The 21,344-nt window shown below is 55.7% G+C and overlaps 1 protein-coding gene across 2 annotated transcripts in view; it reads left to right on the top strand.

Moving 5' to 3' along the window:
- Positions 1-21,344, top strand: part of LOC133343928 (inactive tyrosine-protein kinase PEAK1-like) — a 57,745-nt gene that overhangs the window by 11,832 nt on the left and 24,569 nt on the right. The window contains exon 1 of one of the 2 annotated variants that reach the window (XM_061553952.1): positions 18,526-18,610. The exons of the other annotated variant lie outside the window; for it this stretch is intronic. The gene's annotated coding sequence lies outside the window, so the exon portion shown is untranslated. Of the gene's footprint in view, positions 1-18,525; positions 18,611-21,344 lie in introns of those variants that run through there. 2 annotated transcript variants of the gene reach the window in all.

Raw genomic sequence — 21,344 nt, 5'->3', positions numbered from 1 at the left:
CACAAACGGCCATCTCTTGACGCTGCAGGCGATGTCTCTGCTCGCTTGGTTCACCTGTTCGACTGTTGACTCAGTCCTGCCGTGTTACGATGCGAAGCCAGACTGGCAGAGTGACGTAGCCCAGCCACGGCGCAATTGCCGAAGGTCACGGAGCAATTGAAACAGTTCTGAGTTGAATTGCGGTTGTGACTTCCCTTTAAAGAATGCGACGCGTGGTGTCGTCTGGGTCATTTAAACTGAACCTACGGGGTGATTTTGCCCGGCGTGCGGTAGCGGCATATTTGTCGTCGCGGTTGATGATAAACATCCGTTGCCAGGCAGCACAGTGACCCAGGTACAGCGATCGATACGAGGACACCGGGGACCCACGCGTCGCACCTCGGCGACCCTCGGCCCAATCCACGCCGCGTGGATCCCCACCCTACGGGACTCTGCGGATGGTGGTGGTCGTGGTGGTGGTAGATCGCACGCTCCACCATCGCACGCTCCACCACCACCCCCAGGCGAATCTCTGTGGCCTGGCTGCGAGGTGTGCGATGATCAAGCCTCGTCTGTCCTGAACGCCTGGGTAGTACAAATATTTAACACTTTTTAATTGTTGCATACGGCTATAGTAGTGTGTGGATTTATTTGAGATTTTTCACAGTACATCCCACAATGCCATTGCCTTTGGTTTGCTTAATGGCCATCATTCCTGTTCCTTCGCGGAAACTAAAACAAGCAATCTTGATTTGCAGCTTTCGTGACTGCAGGAAGTCATACTATTTGGTTCTTTCGGTAAAGTCACGAAGATAGAAAAATAAATAATAGATCACGACGTTTTGATCGCAACAACAAGCAACCGTCTTCAGGTGAGAAAGAGAAACAAGCCGCTGTGACGGGGCATTGTGTAGAGGAGGGGGAGGGGCTGCCGTGATGGGCGAGAGGGTGGGGGGTGAAATTCCAAGAGGGCACAAGGTGGTAGAGAGAGAAAAAAGATGAAACTTCGCAAAATGTAGAAATGTAATGCGACTCGGAGAGTCGGCCCACACAACAGTTGACACTTTGCCTGGTTGATCAACGTCCCCCCCGTAGAGGCGGTTCAATCTTGATTTGAAGCTTTCGTGACTGCAAGCAGTCACAGTGCCCTGTGATTCGGTCTTAATTTCTATTTAAACACAAAGCCCTGTGGTTTTTTCCTTTTACACTTTTTTTCCCCTGTCTTGCGTGATATATGTTTACCCGATTAGAAATGTGTGCAAAGCGTTGCTTCTCCGCGGCGCGCCTGTGATCAGTCGCACCACAGCACGTGAGATGTTTTGCATGCCGACTCGTTAGTGGTTGGTGTCACGAGCCAAGCGGCGGACTCCTCGCGGGCGGAACGGAAGCGCTGCTCGGGGCTTCCCTCCCATGCGGGGGTCGCGTGAGAGCCATCGCAGGGACACGCAGAGAACCCGGCCCAGCGAGCGGACGCGGTCTAAAGATCAGCTGTGGGATGAGCGCAGGGCCCCGCTCGTAAGTGCTCACGTGCTCTAGGAGGCGAAGGTTGAGGAGGAGGAGGAGGAGAAGGGGCTCGGTACGTCTGCGAGGCTGTCACGGCAGCGGCCGTGCCGCCGCTGTGACACACCCCGTTGTTTCGCACGAAGTTGAGGTGGCAACGTTTATTGTCGTGTGCATTTGTTACGTTGATTTGATTCAACTTGAAGCTTCGAAGAATCCACGAGGGGAGGACTTTGCTGCACCAATCTGCATAACTGAGTGTTTTGAATTCCAGAGAGAGGAAGCTGTTTACTTTCTCACGGTTATCAAACACATCATTGTGCACAAAAACACCGCTTGAGGCAGCCTCTGCTGTGAGAGAGCAGAGCAAACATAAGTTACTTATCTCAAGGCGCACTGGGAAATGTGAGGAATGCTTCGCTATTGATGAATGTGAGCCGACCGCAGGCTCCGCGGCGTCTGCCGCAGTGAGGGCCCCAGCCGCTCGCCCACCGTCGCGCGCGGCCTTCATGGCCTCTGCCGCCGGCTGTCGGCAGGGGCCTGAGTCTGAACCGCGTGGCGGGTGCCATTGGATGTATTTGCTCGTGGCCAATTGTGGAGATTGCTTAAACAAATATTTGTCGGGCTGGGCTCTCTTGCAGTGCCGGTGTTTTTTTTAGCCGCGCCTTGAGGAGAGGGCGGCCGATGCGGTCATTCCCCTGGCCAGGAATGGCGAGGCCCGGCGAGGTACAGAGCCACGGCGCCGCTCTCCCCCGCACGTCTCCCCCCCCCCCCCCCCCCCCCCCCGTATTGTTGAACCCCGCACCTCCTCCAGGCCAGGTGACGGCCCAGCGATAGACGAGGTGGGATTTAAACTTGGAATGTGGACACAAAGCACGCAACGAATGTCTTTGTATAAAAGAAAAAAAGATGGCAGAACATTTTGCAGGCGGTAATCCGATGGGCCGTGCCCTAAAAGGGGCCAGAGGGTTGTGACAATTGGCAGGAGGTGAACAGGAACTGCACGTTCGAGGGTCTTGTTCATAGAATGTTAAAGCCACTTGAAAATTCAGTTGAATATGTATTGTTTTGTGACTACCACTGACAGTGGCATAGGTTATTTGTTGCACTCATAGCACTGATTATATTTACCCATTTTGTATTTAATGATCGTCAGAAATTTATTTTAGGCAAGAATCACATTTGCATACCATTTGCATAAATCTGCATGCAATTGTGTTATTCTTCATGAAAGATGTTGAAATTAAGGCCGCTCATAAATATTCATACAAATATGTCCTTTGCTAGCTGCGATCCTGCTGCTGCTGCTGCCGAAGCGATACGCACACGCTGCAAACACAAGAATCGTGCAGAAATCTTTCATTCCATTTTCCGGTCGTCCATGCATTGCGAGCGCTCCCTAAAGACAGCACGCTTGTGCCTTGGGGGCACAGACCAACCTCCAGCGCGACAACGCGAACCCTCGCAAACGCCGTCCGGTCTCAGGTGTGGAAGCAAACTGCCACTTCACCGTGACTTCACCGCAAAGTTCACGCTCAGGGGCGTGCGGTGCCGTCGCACGCCAATTGGGTTCTACCACACCGCCGTGTGCACGGCCGGACAATGACCGACCCTTGCGCTGCTTCATTACCATGGCAGCGATCCTGAATAGCGTCGGCCCGTAAGGTAGCAGCACCACGTGGTCCGAGGAATGTTTAGGGAGGGCCTGCAATGAAAGCCGCGCTCTTGGCACACGCGGCTCCTCCACCTCAACGAGCTTTTCCTGGTCTCCGGCGAACATCCTGAACGTGCCGAGCACGCCAAACGCACCGGGCATGCCGGTCATCCTCGTCACCCCGAACCCACTGAGCACTCCGAACGTGCCGAGCACGGCGATCGCTCTCTGCCCTTTCCTTCCTTCGCCACTCACGGCGAGCCTCGGGGTTGGCGCGCGGGGGGCACTGGCGCCGCTGGACGCGTCTCTTGTTCCCCCCCCCCCCACTATTGGTCGCGCTGCGGTGGCGAACGGCGAATTCAAAACCAAGGCTGGGCACGGTGGTCATGAAAAGGAGCGGAGTTGGGTAACGGAAATGAGGGGGGCGGTGTTGCATTGTGCACTTTTGTGTTTGTGGAATGTGTGGGTGGCGGGGAAAAATACAGGAAGCCTTCATTATGTATGTGCGCAAGCACCATTTATTACGGCTCGCAGATAATTATTTAACTCCGCATTGGCGTTAAGCGGCGATTCACGGATTACGCCGGGCGGGTGCAGCGACTACAGCGGCCAGAGTCGGGGGGCCGGCGCGGATGACACAGGAGGCCGCGTGTCACCGGCGGTAGCCCAGTCGGTGTCTTCTCTCCCGCTTGGGAGACTCTGGGCCGGGTCGCAGTCGGCGTGACGAGTCGCTTCGAACCACCAGACCTCGTGCTGCTCCGGCGGTGGCGGCGACGGTCATCGTGAAGGGCGTCGGGACCTCCCGTAGCCGGTGCGGTATCGCGTCTGATGCACGAGCGGCGCTCAGGACGATGAACAGACAATCCCTGCTGCAATTGTGCAAGCGCATGGTGAACGGTCGCCCCTTGCTATGTTCACTTCTCTGTCCGGTGGGATGACAAACGTTCATTTAGCATTCCCACGCTGTTCTTGATTGGATATCTAAACCCGATCCACCCTTGTGAAATGTTCCATTTCCACGCGAGAGAAGAAGTGTCGCAGTGGTCCGGGCGCTCGACGAACAGACGGGAAGTTTTGAAGAACGGATCCAGAAAACGATGTTGCAGAAATCCTTCTGAACACCCTTCACGCCTCTCACCCACAGCAGGCAGTGCTGCTTCTCGCCTGCGTCGCTAGACGTGTCCAGCGGTGCAAGGAGCCAGAATAAGCTGAATGTGACCAACCAAATGTAGCTTCGAGCACATTTTGGAAGCTGGTTTAATCGCAGATGGCCGAAACCCCACATCGGAACCCAGGCTTGCGTGTGTGCGACACGAGGAACTCTTCTCCCCCTGAGCGGTGGTGCAGTGGTTAGCGAGCTGCGCTATGAACCTGGCGACCTGAGTTCGATTCCCGCTCACGGCCAATACCAGTGACGATTTCTAATATTTATGGGAGGCCGACCAGCGTCGATTACATTATGTCTGGACTGGTCTCCAGTGAAGACTCGCCATCCTGTGTACTTGGACATGTTATAACCGTTTTCAAACTTATCATTTAAAACAAACACCCACGATAGTTTTCCCACTCGGCTCTCTTGCCGCTGACGTTATGAGCCGTTGAGCCCGGCCGCGCCGTTACGCTAATGAAGCCCGGCGTCTGCTGCTGCCGCCGCCGCCGCTATACATCACGAGTAATTGCACAATCCCGCTGCCATCGCGTGCCTTGGATTTCCCTGTGCTGTGCAGTGCCTCCGAGATTTAGAAAGTCGCCGGTAATATCACTCGGGATTTGTGCCGTGCGAGCGGGGGATTGTGCGAGCTTTTACAAAGCAGTTCTCGCGGCCTTGCGTGGGCCGAGGACGGCGGTGTGGACGTGCCGAGGCTCGCAGCCGTAGCCCGCAGCCGTAGCTGCAGGAAGCCAGCACCGTCGCCTCTGGCGGCTTGATCGTGACAATGTTCTGCAGTAGGGAGAAAATGCGACCACAAAGCCCTCTACTGGAAGGTGTGGGCGAGGCGGTGTTGGTCCACACGCCCCGGTGTTCTCAATGAACAGTCGTATAGCGGTGGCACCTGGGCCAGGCTTTCGTGCTTAATCCTTCTTCGCTACTCTGCCGACGAGCGCACGATCGGCGTGGACGTCGAGGCTGTCGCGTTCATGCCGAGTCCGGGGCCTTCGGCAGCCTCTGGCCGCTCGTGCCGATCCCCAAGCCGATGCGGCGGCGCCGTGTCTCGTGGCGCGTGGGTTTCTATCGACGCGGCACGGACGGGTGCCCGGGAGGCACCCAGCCGCCGCATGGCCCACACCGGCGCCGTGGCGGTGGGAGCTGCTCGCTCGCCCAAGAGCGCCAAGGGTTGGTCCTCGACTCGGGTGCCTCCGTGCAGAGTTTGCGCTCGGCCCCTGCCCCTCTGTCCTGCGTCGATGGGTTACCTCCCATAGCTAAACACGTTCAATACGACTTGCGTTGTCCAAACACTGCAACGCAGGACCCTCCTGAAAAAGAGTCTTGAGACTCCGTGTGGCTTTTTTTGTTGCTAGAAAAAAGGGGAAAACCTATTCTCATATTTTGGTACTGGTCCCATGAAGTGAAATCGCTTTTCACTTGAACGGTTTTTTAAATGTAATTCAAAGAGCTCTGTAATTAAATTTGCGTGTAAATTAGTGAATTTTAATGAAATCAATGTTGGTTGAGCTGTAATTGAATGTAGGATGATTCATTCCAGCTTGTTAAGTCACACTGCTGTGTCGTCTGCATGCAAACCGAGAGAGGGCACGATTGGTGGACTGTGGAGTCCCTGCCGTGAAGTGTGAGAGTTTACCATCTGCTCGTGTTTGCAAGACAACGGGCGCGCGCTCTCAAGCTCCGCGAGTGACGCGAGTTGCCGGTGCGCTCATGGACGGGCGGCAACCCGCGGGCCGCCGCTACGGAACCGCCCGTGCCGACTTCCCTGAAGGGCGGCCGTCACCGACCATGCGGAGGTGCTGGCCAGCGTGGGCCATCGTGAGCTTGTCCTATTGCGTCAACCGCACATTATTTATAGCTGACAAAGAGTTTAACAAAATTTATTCCAGTTCTGGTGTTAAAGTATATTTTTTACCATCGGTGATACCGTTCAGTTGATTTCATTATTGTCAACATTTAGCAATTCCAGAATATTTCCCTTTTCCATTGAGATGACAGAAGGGCTCTCTCACCTAGTTCAATACATTATGAACCATAATGTTCAATTTCATATTTTCCTTTTAGTACACGCACCATTAAATAAAAGTGTTAATTTTCGTGAGATGTGGGGGGGGGGGGGTGTTTGACAGTCTTGGCAGTGTGTTGGTCGTCGTCGTCGTCGCGATGAACGCACTCGCCCTGTGTGTTCGTGGCGGCACGGCGGAGACGGCGCGTGCAGCTCTTGCGTGGGACCGGCCTTGAGAAGCCTCGAGTGAGAGCCTGAAGGTTGAGTAATGATTATTACCCAGCGGTGGAGCCCAGTCACCCTGGCTGCTAATGAGCTGACGATAAAAAGGCTGACACTTATTTTGTACTCGGTTCTCCGGAGCCGGTGCTGTGGTGGTGTTCCCACGCCATGCGGTAGCGGCAGCAGCGGCGTGCGTGGGTGGGTTTATCAGCGCGCTCCCCCCCCCGCACCGCGCGTTGTGGCGAGAGCCAACGCAAATCCAGCGGCGTTACCCACAGATGCCCTTTAAGCAAGCGGAACAAGTGTGTTGTTACAAGTCGCACGGGTGAGCGACACACGTCAACTCGTGCCCAGCCCGCTCACTGGAGATGGTACATTACCCATGCGTCTTATCTTGGCTCTCCGTGAAATTCACAGACTATCTCTTCATTCACTGTACAGACTTCGTGGATCAGCGCTCAGCAGCCGCGAATATCGTGAACATTTTCATTCAAATAGGCAGCAGCGGCCCAGTGCGGATGCCTTGCCCGCATTCCACTTGCCTTGTTTTGTCCTGAAAATGCAATATTCCTCATGAGTTAATCTATTGCCCATATGTCTATATTAGTGCATTTTAATCACGTGTCTATAGTCAAGTTAAAGTGATTTCCTGCTCAATGAGTGTTGAGGTGGTACTCATCCGTTTATAGCTCTAAGCCAGTGGTGGAAATTCCACATGCCCATGACGGGGGCGAGTCTGCCTAGAGGACCTCTTTTTATCCATTACCCACGTCGTCTTACGAATTCAAACCCTTCTCTGCATTGGCTCGGCCCATCATCCCTCCGAGGTCACCTATGCAGATGGCCGGCCCCTGCCATGGGAATATGGATTTTCCACAATTGGCTCAAGATGACCAGACGAAGGCAAGGTCTATCCCAAGATGTGTTTGGCTGGCTGTCGAGGTCCCATCGTGTCCGGTCAGCGTGCCTGCAGGAAGGAGCCACTGAGGTGTAAAGCCGGATTGTTGATGATCAAAGGGCACGTAGCTTCTCGTTATTCATTCACCCTGTGAGGTGCCTCGGCAGCCACCCGCTCTCCACTTACCCGCGTGCTTGGCATTGTTGTGATCGGAGTTCGTAAAAGACGTGCATTTTAGACACATCCTATCAGCCGCGGAGTACTTTTATTATTTTTAGAGGGACAGATGTGTGAACGAGGCATATTTATTCTGCTTATTGGATTGTTTATTATTGTATTATATTTATTATTATATTCTCCACGGCGATGTGGATGATTATTCTGTGGTGCGTATTTTAATTTCTTTTTTAACAAACAAGGACCCCCCATATGTAACAGCGGGGCCCTTGACTATACACATTTGGCAGTTAGTCGGCATTAGGTCAAGAAAACCTGAGCTTGCGAGATGAGACTGAATGTCAAAACTCACCCAGAATGTTTTTGTACTGAACCACTACTGATGAGATGATGCACTCCTAGAAAGCCGTATGGCTTATGGGATGTGTGTAAAATAATTATCAAATCGTTTTTCACGTGGTGGGATGGGCATGTGGAGGAGGCCTCTATTGTCTCCGTATTTATTTTGTTGCGCCAGTGAAGAAACTGTAGATAAGGGGCGGTGGTGGTGAGTTTGTAGCTAAGGGGAGGGGGTGGTGGTGGTGGTGGTGAGTTTGTAGATAAGGGGAGGTGGTGGTGGTGCGTTTGTAGATAAGGGGAGGTGGTGGTGGTGAGTTTGTAGATAAGGGGAGGTGGTGGTGGTGAGTTTGTAGCTAAGGGGAGGTGGTGGTGGTGAGTTTGTAGATAGAGGGTGATGGTGGTGAGTTTGGAGCTAAGTGGTGGTGGTGGTGAGTTTGTAGATAAGGGGGCGGTGGTGGTGGTGAGTTTGTAGCTAAGGGGAGGTGGTGGTGGTGAGTTTGTAGATAAGGGGTGGTGGTGGTGAGTTTGGAGCTAAGGGGTGGTGGTGGTGGTGAGTTTGTAGCTAAGGGGAGGTGGTGGTGGTGAGTTTGTAGCTAAGGGGTGGTGGTGGTGAGTTTGTAGCTAAGGGGTGGTGGTGGTGGTGGTGAGTTTGTAGATAAGGGGTGGTGGTGGTGGTGAGTTTGTAGATAAGGGGTGGTGGTGGTGAGTTTGTAGATAAGGGGTGGTAGTGGTGGTGAGTTTGTAGCTAAGGGGTGGTGGTGGTGAGTTTGTAGCTAAGGGGTGGTGGTGGTGGTGAGTTTGTAGATAAGGGGTGGTAGTGGTGGTGAGTTTGTAGCTAAGGGGAGGTGGTGGTGAGTTTGTAGCTAAGGGGAGGTGGTGGTGAGTTTGGAGCTAAGGGGCGGTGGTGGTGGTGAGTTTGTAGCTAAGGGGGCGGTGGTGGTGGTGAGTTTGTAGCTAAGGGGAGGTGGTGGTGAGTTTGGAGCTAAGGGGTGGTGGTGGTGGTGGTGAGTTTGTAGATAAAGGGTGGTGGTGGTGTGTTTGGAGCTAAGGGGTGGTGGTGGTGGTGAGTTTGTAGCTAAGGGGAGGTGGTGGTGAGTTTGTAGATAAGGGGTGGTGGTGGTGAGTTTGGAGCTAAGGGGCGGTGGTGGTGGTGAGTTTGTAGATAAGGGGAGGTGGTGGTGGTGAGTTTGTAGATAAGGGGTGGTGGTGGTGAGTTTGGAGCTAAGGGGTGGTGGTGGTGGTGAGTTTGTAGCTAAGGGGGGGTGGTGGTGGTGAGTTTGTAGATAAGGGGTGGTGGTGGTGAGTTTGTAGCTAAGGGGTGGTGGTGGTGAGTTTGTAGCTAAGGGGTGGTGGTGGTGGTGAGTTTGTAGATAAGGGGTGGTGGTGGTGGTGAGTTTGTAGATAAGGGGTGGTGGTGGTGAGTTTGTAGATAAGGGGTGGTAGTGGTGGTGAGTTTGTAGATAAGGGGTGGTAGTGGTGGTGAGTTTGTAGCTAAGGGGTGGTGGTGGTGAGTTTGTAGCTAAGGGGTGGTGGTGGTGGTGAGTTTGTAGATAAGGGGTGGTAGTGGTGGTGAGTTTGTAGCTAAGGGGAGGTGGTGGTGAGTTTGTAGCTAAGGGGAGGTGGTGGTGAGTTTGGAGCTAAGGGGCGGTGGTGGTGGTGAGTTTGTAGCTAAGGGGGCGGTGGTGGTGGTGAGTTTGTAGCTAAGGGGAGGTGGTGGTGAGTTTGGAGCTAAGGGGTGGTGGTGGTGAGTTTGTAGATAAAGGGTGGTGGTGGTGAGTTTGGAGCTAAGGGGTGGTGGTGGTGGTGAGTTTGTAGCTAAGGGGAGGTGGTGGTGGTGAGTTTGTAGATAAGGGGTGGTGGTGGTGAGTTTGGAGCTAAGGGGCGGTGGTGGTGGTGAGTTTGTAGATAAGGGGAGGTGGTGGTGGTGAGTTTGTAGATAAGGGGTGGTGGTGAGTTTGGAGCTAAGGGGTGGTGGTGGTGGTGAGTTTGTAGCTAAGGGGAGGTGGTGGTGGTGAGTTTGTAGATAAGGGGTAGTGGTGGTGAGTTTGTAGCTAAGGGGAGGTGGTGGTGAGTTTGTAGCTAAGGGGAGGTGGTGGTGGTGAGTTTGGAGATAAGGGGTGGTGGTGGTGAGTTTGTAGCTAAGGGGAGGTGGTGGTGAGTTTGTAGCTAAGGGGAGGTGGTGGTGGTGAGTTTGTAGATAAGGGGTGGTGGTGGTGAGTTTGTAGCTAAGGGGAGGTGGTGGTGAGTTTGTAGATAAGGGGTGGTGGTGGTGGTGAGTTTGTAGATAAGGGGTGGTGGTGGTGAGTTTGGAGCTAAGGGGCGGTGGTGGTGGTGAGTTTGTAGCTAAGGGGGCGGTGGTGGTGAGTTTGTAGCTAAGTGGTGGTGGTGAGCTGTGTGCACGCTCCGAGTGCCTCTCCGCGCCCCACCGTGCCGCTCACGGCAGTGGCAGCCAAGTGGAGTGTGTGGTGACTGCGGTGTCAGTGGCCTTGCGGAACACAAAGACAAAGATCCCCCGTACACAACCGTAACAGACTGTTTGGGGCAAGTGCTGTGCACCCGTGAAGGCCGCTACGGCACAACACGAGGCAGTGGGTGGCCAACACCACACACGCCCGGCTTCTTTCATGTCCCCGGAGGCGATGTTTACACACCGCACCAGGTGCTCATGTGAGGCTGAGTCGACCTAGGGCAGGCCCAGGATCTATTCAGATAATCAGCACCGGTGTTGGTTTTGAGCGGGACTAGAACTTTGGCTGCCGGGTTCGGAGAGCGGAGCGCTAGTGGCTGCACCACCGCTCCCCACGCAAACCAGACACCCTGCGTCTCCCTATTCACCAGACACCCTGCGTCTCCCTGTTCACCAGACACCCTGCGTCTCCCTGTTCACCAGACACCCTGCGTCTCCCTGTTCACCAGACACCCTGTGTCTCTCTGTTCACCAGACACCCTGCGTCTCCCTGTTCACCAGACACCCTGCGTCTCCCTGTTCACCAGACACCCTGCGTCTCCCTGTTCACCAGACACCCTGCGTCTCCCTGTTCACCAGACACCCTGCGTCTCCCTGTTCACCAGACACCCTGTGTCTCCCTGTTCACCAGACACCCTGCGTCTCCCTATTCACCAGACACCCTGCGTCTCCCTGTTCACCAGACACCCTGCGTCTCCCTGTTCACCAGACACCCTGCGTCTCCCTGTTCACCAGACACCCTGTGTCTCTCTGTTCACCAGACACCCTGCGTCTCCCTGTTCACCAGACACCCTGCGTCTCCCTGTTCACCAGACACCCTGTGTCTCCCTGTTCACCAGACACCTTGCGTCTCCCTGTTCACCAGACACCCTGTGTCTCTCTGTTCACCAGACACCCTGTGTCTCCTGTTCACCAGACACCCTGCGTCTCCCTGTTCACCAGACACCCTGCGTCTCCCTGTTCACCAGACACCTTGCGTCTCCCTGTTCACCAGACACCCTGTGTCTCTCTGTTCACCAGACACCCTGTGTCTCCTGTTCACCAGACACCCTGCGTCTCCCTGTTCACCAGACACCCTGCGTCTCCCTGTTCACCAGACACCTTGCGTCTCCCTGTTCACCAGACACCCTGTGTCTCTCTGTTCACCAGACACCCTGCGTCTCCCTGTTCACCAGACACCCTGCGTCTCCCTGTTCACCAGACACCTTGCGTCTCCCTGTTCACCAGACACCCTGTGTCTCCCTGTTCACCAGACACCCTGCGTCTCCCTGTTCACCAGACACCCTGCGTCTCTCTGTTCACCAGAGACCCTGCGTCTCTCTGTTCACCAGACACCCTGCGTCTCCCTGTTCACCAGAGACCCTGCGTCTCTCTGTTCACCAGACACCCTGCGTCTCTCTGTTCACCAGACACCCTGCATCTCCCTGTTCACCAGAGACCCTGCGTCGCGTCTCCCTGTTCACCAGAGACCCTGCGTCTCCCTGTTCACCAGACACCCTGCGTCTCTCTGTTCACCAGACACCCTGCGTCTCCCTGTTCACCAGAGACCCTGCGTCTCTCTGTTCACCAGACACCCAGCGTCTCTCTGTTCACCAGACACCCTGCGTCTCTCTGTTCACCAGAGACCCTGCGTCTCCCTGTTCACCAGAGACCCTGCGTCTCTCTGTTCACCAGACACCCAGCGTCTCTCTGTTCACCAGACACCCTGCGTCTCTCTGTTCACCAGACACCCTGCGTCTCTCTGTTCACCAGAGACCCTGCGTCTCTCTGTTCACCAGACACCCTGCGTCTCTCTGTTCACCAGACACCCTGCGTCTCCCTGTTCACCAGACACCCTGCGTCTCTCTGTTCACCAGACACCCTGCGTCTCTCTGTTCACCAGACACCCTATGTCTCTTTTCACCAGACACCCTGCGTCTCTCTCTCTGTGAAGCGGTGGAGTTAGAATGCAGTGACCAAGTCTGGGTCAGAATCTATTTAAAAATGTAGACACGTCTGCTGACTGTAACATTCCTGAAATGAAACCGCGATGTTTCTCATCGTACACAGTCTTCGCCTCTGGGCGGCAAGAGGTGGCAGCGCCGTCGTCAACGCTGCCGCCACGCGGCAAGGGCTTGCGTTCCATTTCTGACTCGGGCGCCTTTCCGTGTGGAGTTGGTGTGTTCTCTCTCCCCGCTCTGCAAGGGTTCTCTCTAGATTTTCTATTTTCCTCCCAGAGCTAAGAAAAAATCGGTATTGGTCAAAACATCCAATCGCTGAACAAAAAACCACAAATTTCTCAATAGGGATCACACACAGCAGCAACATCGCCCCCTACTGTGAACACTTAGCGGGACCCTCCTAGAGAAGAGTTGAGACCCGGTGAGGCTCTCTTGAGTGGCACCGCTGGCGAGGTGCCTCCTACCCACGCCGAGCCTCACCGGCCTCCACTTCCTCTGCAGTCGCCACGCCGCTGGAGAGGCACAAGGGACGTCGGCGCCCTTATTGACGGCCCTGGCCTTTAATGGTTACAACAATATATACGGTTGAACAGAAAGCCGCGCGAGAAAATAAGATTTCAGCTCGGGATAGCGTGAACTTAAACACCAAGTGTATTAACCGTGGGTGAAATATATAAAGCAAACACAGTAATTTGCTCTGGGCAATGTAGAGGGGGCGGGGGAGGTTGAGGGGAGGGCCGAGCCCAAGAAGTCCACTGGGAGCTGAGCCGTGCGGAGCCGTTGCAGGGACGTGTCCCAAGCACGGCTCTGGTCTCATTCCTGCTCGTCGCTGTGGAGACGCAGCAGGGAGGCCCTGAGCCCGTGGTCCACGCGGCAACGGCGGTGGCTTCCTCCTGCCCCCTCCTCCCACAGCCTCCTTCACACCCCCCACCCTCCTCCCACCACCCCCTGCCAGGGAAGTACTTCAACGAATTTCAAATCCCCGCTCCGTGGAGCTTCTCCTAAACCAGCCCCACACCGGGGTAAGTCGCCGAGCTGGGATCGCAAGACTACAACCGACAAACTAATCGCGTTCGATTCTCGGCACCCAATGTTAAGCAACGTTCCAGTATTGTAATCTGCATGTGTTGGTTTCCACATTCGTTGTTTTGATATCTCAAAACTTCTTATCTACCGTGCACTCGAGTATTTTCCCAGTTTCTCCCACACGGCTCGCTCGCAGTAAGGGAGGGAGAGTGGTGGAGACGGCCTCCCCGCCGCCCGCGGCGTGATGCTCGCTCGGAGCCGCCGGCGAGGGTGGCCCCCCCGGCGAGGGTGGCCCCCCCGGCGAGGGTGGCCCCTCCGGCGCCGCCGCCACCGCCGTCGTCGTCGCCGCGACGTTCGTTTGAGGTCGGCGACCGCAGGTGAGCATAGTGGTGCCACCGTGCAGTCCTCTGCCGCTGCCGTTACCCCTCCGCTGAGTGGAATGGTGCGCGATGCGAGGTGAACGCGTTCTGTTTGGCTCGTCTCGAGATTTCGCTTTGCTCCGCTGCCTGCGGGAGTTGTGCTGCTCCGGGGCAAGTCGTGTTTATGTGCATGTAAAATCAGCACCTTTGGCCACACCGCAATTATTTATTATTATTATTTCTGCGCTATGCAGCGATAATAAAAACCGCTCATCTCAAGACTTTTCAGGAGGGTCCTGCCAAGTCTTTGCTGTCGGGAGCGATGTTGCTGCTGCTATGTGTAATGCCACTGTAGTGATTTTGCTGGTAGTTCTTCAGCGTTTGGATGTTTGGTCGATATCAGTTGTTTTTGTATCACTTGAAATGCATTCAATCAGCTAAGCATGGCTGAGGTTGTGGAAAGGCTTGGATAGATGACTACCATCCACAAACAGGCTTCCATAGGGCTGCTTGACTATGGTGGACAGTAGAGGGCAGTGCAGTAAAATCCATTGTTGTACTGTACTTGTACGCTCCCCGTCATCATCAACCCACACGGCCAGCGCGATGGAGCGCCCTGCCGCCAGACTCCGCGACGTCCCGTGTGTGAATGTGGGCGCCGGAGCCGAATTGCCTCATACTGAAATCATTTGCCAAGTTATTAACCGTCCGTGTGAGATAACGGAGCCCGTATCTCACTTGCAAGGGAATGAATGAATCTCCCAGGAACCTTCGGCTGAACAAAGGACTGTCCCGATACCAATACCAAGTCATCACAATTCACATGCCAGTCTCTGTCTTGCAGAGCCTTGTACTGTGCCGCGTTTGTGTAGCCGCATGTCAGTTGAACATTCTGCACCCTTTATGAGCGTAGAGAATGTTTATCCGGCGTGTTTGCATCTCAGCGCCACCGTTTCACATGGCTCGGAAAGGGCGCTCACCACCGTGCACGCATCACGCACTCGCGCTCATCACGGGATGTGTTCTGAAGCTTTGCAGTAAATTGGCTTTCCGGAGCTAAAAATTGCTTTCGTGGCAAAGAGGAAAATGAGCGGGCACGTGAGTAATCATATTTTCGCGCATGTGTGCATTTGGTGAAGCGAGTGCGAAGCTGATGGCGTCAGCGGCAGCAGCCGTGGCGCTGGGCTGCGGGCCCGCTCTCTGTTCGCGCGTGCGGGGCGGGCGCTTTGTGTGTCCCGGCCACGGCCCTCGTCACACAAATGAAGAGCTCGGCTCGAGGGCCGCCCCGGCCCCTCCTGGCGGCTCTCGCGCGAGTGCTGCACGCAGCAAAGATTCACCGTCCGCCGACGTGAGTGCGCTTGCCTGTTCATTTGTACATCCGGGGAGCGGTGGCAGAGTCCTTGCCGTGCTGCACGACAAACCCGGGTGACCCGAGTTCGATTCCCGCTCACGGCCAACACCAGTGACAATCATATGAGCCAGTTGTGGGCCTCCCCTAGGTCAACTTGGCCTCAAACGAGTACCTGGTGTGGCGTGTAAATATTGTAACTGGGGCTTGGTTCTGGCCACCTACCCCTTCCTGTGCCGTGCCGACTTTCATAGATGCTCGGTAAGTGCTCTTGCCCTAACAGCCTCTATAGGCTATATGGGGGATCTTTGTCTTTGTTTGTGCCTGGAGATGGTCCTAGTGAATGTGAGAGCAGCGCTCGATGACGCACACACTCCGAGACAAAACCCAGCGCCCTCTCGTGAACGAACGCGTTGGTGAGCAGTGGTCGCGAACCACAATGATTATTATTATTCGTGTGTAATGGGTTGTGACGGAGAGCAGTATATTTTAAAGGTTGTACGCTAATGTAGTGAGCCAGCCGAGTGATTTGTTGATCGACACAGCCCATCGTTCCTCGTGGGTCGATAAACAAGAGTATCGCCGTCGTAGGAATGTGGAATATCACGCGAAGGTTGTAGACCGCTGTCAGAGTGACGCTCGGAGCAGAAACAGGCAGAGCCTCACCCAGCGGGTTCGCTCCCAGGAGCTCTGCCGGAGTGTCTCCGTGTGTGTCTGTGTGTCTCCGTGTGTCTCCGTGTGTCTGTGTCTTCGTTTGTGTGCAAACAGTAGCGTGGTGGTTAGGACACCACGCTATGAACCCGGCAACCCGAGATCGATTCCCGCTTACAGCCAGTGGCGAATATCTGAACCGCTCCTGGGCCTCCCATAGGTCGGCTCGGCTTCACCTGAGTACCTGGTGCAGTGTGTGAACGTCAGCGCTGAGGAAACAAGGTGGCCGGGCGTGGTGCCAGCCACCCACCCCCTCATGCGCCATTCCACCCTTCACAGGTGCCCGATTATAGCACTTGCCCCAACAGCCTGGTCAAGGCTATACAGGGGAACTTTGTCTTTCTGTGAGAGGTATGTATGTTAAACTTATTTTGCACCGTACGTGGCCAACCATGCTAATTGGGGGTGACACTATAATAGTGCGAGTGAGAGGGGAGCGAGAGGGGGAGGCAAGGGGGGACTGAGAGGAGAGCGAGAAGGGGGTAGCGAGGGAGGGGTGAGGAGGGAGCGAGAGGGGGGGTGAGGGAGGGGGGAACGAGGGGGGGGGTGAGGGGGGAGCGAGAGGGGAGGGGTGCCTCGAGGCGTGACCGGACCTCTGCCGCGGTGCCGGCTCCGTGCCGTGGGAGCAGCGACGGTGAAGAGCGATCACCCGGCACATCGTACAGGCTGAGCGTGGCCACACCGTGCGTTGTACATCTTTCATTCCCCTTGCTCGTGACGGGAGAGGCAGAGTCTGTGGACTCACGGCGGCGGCGGGGCAGAGGGAGGGGAGGCCGAGGGCTGTCTTTGTGGCTTGGCTGACCTCGCTGCTTCTGCTTGCTTTGACTCATCTTGCAGCAGGAGGAGGAGGCTTTTGGGGTTGTGTGCGGTGCTGACATCTCCGCTCTGTAACTGCGTGCACTTTGAGCTCAATAAATGTTCTTGGGCGAGAGTAAATTTGGTTCCTTACTCGGATCTCCCAGCAAAAGTGCTTTTGAGAAACAATTCAAGAAAGAGAGGCAGGGGATGTGGAGAGTAACGCGAGGAGGCGATGCTGGTGATGAGGGCAAGGCTTCCCGCGTTGATTTCGGCTCCGAGTCCCAGCGCCGTAGTTAGTCTCAGCCGTAGTCTCAGCCATAGCCTCAGCCGTAGTCTCAGCCGTGGTCTCAGCCGTAGTCTCAGCCGTAGTCTCAGCCGTAGTCTCAGCCGTAGCCTCAGCCGTAGCCTCAGCCGTAGCCTCAGCCGTAGTCTCAGCCGTAGCCTCAGCCGTAGCCTCAGCCGTAGCCTCAGCCGTGGTCTCAGCCGTGGCCTCAGCCGTGGCCTCAGCCGTGGTCTCAGCCGTGGTCTCAGCCGTGGTCTCAGCCGTGGTCTCAGCCGTAGTCTCAGCCGTAGTCTCAGCCGTAGTCTCAGCCGTAGCCTCAGCCGTGGCCTCAGCCGTGGCCTCAGCCGTGGTCTCAGCCGTGGTCTCAGCCGTGGTCTCAGCCGTGGTCTCAGCCGTGGCCTCAGCCGTAGTCTCAGCCGTAGCCTCAGCCGTAGCCTCAGCCGTAGCCTCAGCCGTAGCCTCAGCCGTAGTCTCAGCCGTAGTCTCAGCCGTGGTCTCAGCCGTGGTCTCAGCCGTGGTCTCAGCCGTGGTCTCAGCCGTGGTCTCAGCCGTGGTCTCAGCCGTGGCCTCAGCCGTGGTCTCAGCCGTGGTCTCAGCCGTGGTCTCAGCCGTAGTCTCAGCCGTGGTCTCAGCCGTGGTCTCAGCCGTGGTCTCAGCCGTAGCCTCAGCCGAGGCTTGGAATGCTTCGTTGGCTTTCAAAGACGCGCGAGTGAGCGGCCCGGCCGTGGCCCGGCTCAGCCCATGACCATGGCTGGGACCAATGGGAAATGAACGACAGGGAGAGGTTTCCCTGGGGGTGAGATGAGAGGTGATGTCAAAGATGCAGGACTCCAGGGGTTTTCTTTTCCGTTCGTCAGATCCGTTCGTTCGGTTTAGCGTCCACGCTTGACCGATTGCCGCTGTGTGAATGCAGCTGATGTGAGATTGGTGGCAACCCAGGAGCAATGGGAATGTGTGACGGCACGGGCGACGATTCGCACGCGAGGCCTGTGTGCCGGGCCTTCTACGGTGGGTGGCATCGGGGTGACGTGCGCCGTCGACAGCCCCGTTGTTACAGGCCAGAGAATGTAATTTCACGGCTGACACTATAATAGGAGAGGTTGATGTGAAAGCGCCAGCGTATGTTTATTGTGCCATTACCTCAGGGACATTTGACGCAAATTACAGCGCAGGAGGTGGCGTTCGCCGACATGGCAACTCGTGAGGATCCTAGGGGGGGGCTGCGCTGGAGCACGTGCGTCGCCTTTCGCCACCGCGTCGTCGATTCTTCTGGGAGACGGCGACTGGGACGAACCGTTCGCGGTTCATGAAACGGCTCCTCGCCTTGACGATGAACCCTCACTTGAAACGTGAATGCTGCAAAAGTTGAGTCCTTTTGCACTCTTCTTTGCGCGGTTTTGTGGAAAAAATTAATTTCACCAAAATAACTGTGGCTGAAATCACACGGAGGTGACGCCGAACGGCCGGGAGGTTGTGAGGAGAGGGGGCAGGACGATCAGTGCCTGTGTTGGACGCCGGCGCAAGCTCGGCGCGGGAGCACGATGGCCGACCGCACGGTTTGACCGATGTCCCGGGGTCTCTCACGCCTGCCTGCCGCATTCGAAGAGTGAACCTCTGTTATAGAGAGACGGACGCGCTTACGGCTGCGGGGTCCTGAAGAGGCGTCGCTTGGACACGAGGTCGTGGATCGACGCGGGTGGGGCCCTCGATTCAGTGCAGGGTCACCCGGAGGACGGGGTTGGGTGAGTCGCCGCTCACGGAGCGACGTGGCCGTGGGAGGGCGGCCGCTCGGCTTGATAGGTGCGCTCGGCTCGCTGGGCTCGCTGCGCTCTGCTGCCCAAAGATAACTTGGAGGTTAAGAATGGACGCCCAACGCTGAATGAATAGCGGAAGTAACGTTCATTGCTCGCGTTTATTGCAAAGTAATGTTTATTGCCGAACCTGCTCTTTAGATTTACAGGTTTTATTGTCTCTTATGCTAAGTTTCAGATTTAGAACGCTTACCGCGCTTCTGCTGCTGCTGCAGCAGTAGCAGTCTTTGCTCTGGCGCAGCACGCAAAGGCTTCCAGAGGAAGTGAGCGGAGCTCCCAGGTGTGGCGTCCAGGCGCTACGCTCATAATTGGCGACTCATGGGGGGGCTGTTTGAGCGATTTGGGAGACCCTGCCTCATTTAAAAGTGTTGCCTTTTACTAGCCGCCACTGCTGCTGCTGCTGCCGCTACCGTCGCTATGAGTTTGTGAATACGGGGCACAGTGCTGACCGTGCCCCCAAGCAGCGGGGCATTGCATAGTAGCCCCCCCCCCCCCTCGCCGTGGGCGCTGAGTGGGGCAGCACGTGGAGCAGGTTACGGGAATCACCGGGTTTCCTGAAGGAACGCCAGCGGATCCGGTTTGAGGATGCACGCCAATAACAATCGGCACAATGCCCCCTCACTCTGGAAGGGTGGCTGCTGCTTCTTGTGAATGGAGGCCTAATCCCTTGTGTCCATCTACTCCGTTGGATTCGTCACCCTTCCCCCCCTGCTGCCAAAACCTGGCAGGACATGCGTGCAAAAGAGTCATGAAACTCCATGAGGCTCTCCTGGGTAAACAAGCACAGTCATAGTAGTAGTAATGATGATGGTGGTCTAATCCTTGTTAAGCATTGCTGCATGTCAGAGGCAACCAGGGTGCCCAGGACAAGCAGGCACCTACAAGCGGATTACATTCAAACTCCACACAGATGGCTCCACAATGAGTAACAACAAGGACGATGATGACGACGATGATGGATTTTCCCGAGGAAGCCACACGGAGTCCGCGGACTCTTTCTCAGCGTCATCTTTGCCCTACTCGCGTCACTCGGTCCCTCGCCTCAACAGGATGTTGCGGTGAGGGTCAACTCAGCCCATCATTCCTTCAGGGTGGATAAAATGAGCTCGAGTGTTCGGGCTGGTTGGGAGGGGTTGTCTCACGGCCGCCGCGTTTCCGGCACGGCGATGACTTTTTCCCAAAAGCAGCTTGCCAGCTGCCGTGCTCGCTTCACTTTGGCGAGGAGGCATCGGCACACTCGAGCGCCGCTACTCGACTCTCCGCAAGTTGCAGGGCTCTCAAGGGCAGGAGACACATTGGCCAAGTTCTTGTTTAACTCGCGCTCCTCTGGGCTTATATGGTCTGTGCTTTCCCATGAGCGCATCTGACCCACAAACAGTGTTTTATATATGGACGTGTGTTAAAGTACTCGATTTTTTGGCAACAGAAATGCAGAGTTCTGCCAGTTGGATGTGAGTTCGCAATGCCCTGGGGGAGGATGTTCGCTTGTTTTACCAGCGGTTAGCCTCTGGGTTCCGAGGTTCCCGGCTGGTGAATGTCCCCGTGTGAGATTTAGGAGTAGGCGATGGGAACGGGATCCGGTTCTCATGACCGACTTCTGACCAGTGAGGGCGTCTCCTCACTGCTAAATCAGAGCTGACCACCGCACTCTGAGCCTCAATAACACTCACCCAGCCACTCACCTGACCACCTATCCTCCCAAACGTACACCCACAAATACACTCATCCATCCACCCACCCACTCATCTACTTACTCACTGATTTAATAACCCACTCATTCATCCTCTTTTCCACACACACTCACTCGCCTACACACTCACCCACCCAATAAGGTACTAACCCTCTCGCTCAACTGCCCAAATAAGCATTCGCCCAACTTCCCAATCAACTGCTCATCCAACTTCCTAATCAACAGCTCATCCAGTCCCCACCCACTCACCCACTCATCCACTCACCCACTCATCCACTCACTCATCCAGTCACTCATCCATTCATCCAATCGCTTACTCACCCACCCTCTCACTCACCCTCTCACTCATCCACCACTGACACCACACAATCACTCACGTACGCTTTTTCACCCACTCGCATACTCTCCACCTACCCTCTCATGCTCCCAATTACCCATCGAGGTCACAGCCTCACCTTCCTGCAGGGCTACCACGCTGTGTGTTTGGGGTAAACAGGGCCCACTCTGTGAGACAGGAGAGCCCCAAAGAGCCCCGTTTGCCAGTGGAGCCCAGGAATGGGCACAGATTTTTAAAAGGTTTTTTTCTTCCTGGATCACATTTCACAACAACTTCAAAAAAGGCCCAATTGTGCACAGAATGGGCCAACCAGGCAGCCCTGCCTGTCTGGCTCACTCCCCACACTGCTTCCCACTCCCCACACTGCTTCCCACTCCCCACACTACTTCCCACTCCCCACACTGCTTCCCACTCCCCCCACTGCTTCCCACTCCCCACACTACTTCCCACTCCCCACACTGCTTCCCACTCCCCACACTGCTTCCCACTCCCCCCACTGCTTCCCACTCCCCACACTACTTCCCACTCCCCACACTGCTTCCCACTCCCCACACTGCTTCCCACTCCCCCCACACTGCTTCCCACTCCCCCCACACTGCTTCCCATTCCCCACACTACTTCCCACTCCCCACACTGCT

Source organism: Lethenteron reissneri, chromosome 18 (assembly GCF_015708825.2).
Source record: "Lethenteron reissneri isolate LAM-NWPU_2019-01 chromosome 18, ASM1570882v1, whole genome shotgun sequence".
Classification (NCBI taxonomy): domain Eukaryota; kingdom Metazoa; phylum Chordata; class Hyperoartia; order Petromyzontiformes; family Petromyzontidae; genus Lethenteron; species Lethenteron reissneri.
The sequence above is the reverse complement of the archived record's forward strand: the minus strand, read 5'-3'. Positions and strand labels throughout refer to the sequence as shown.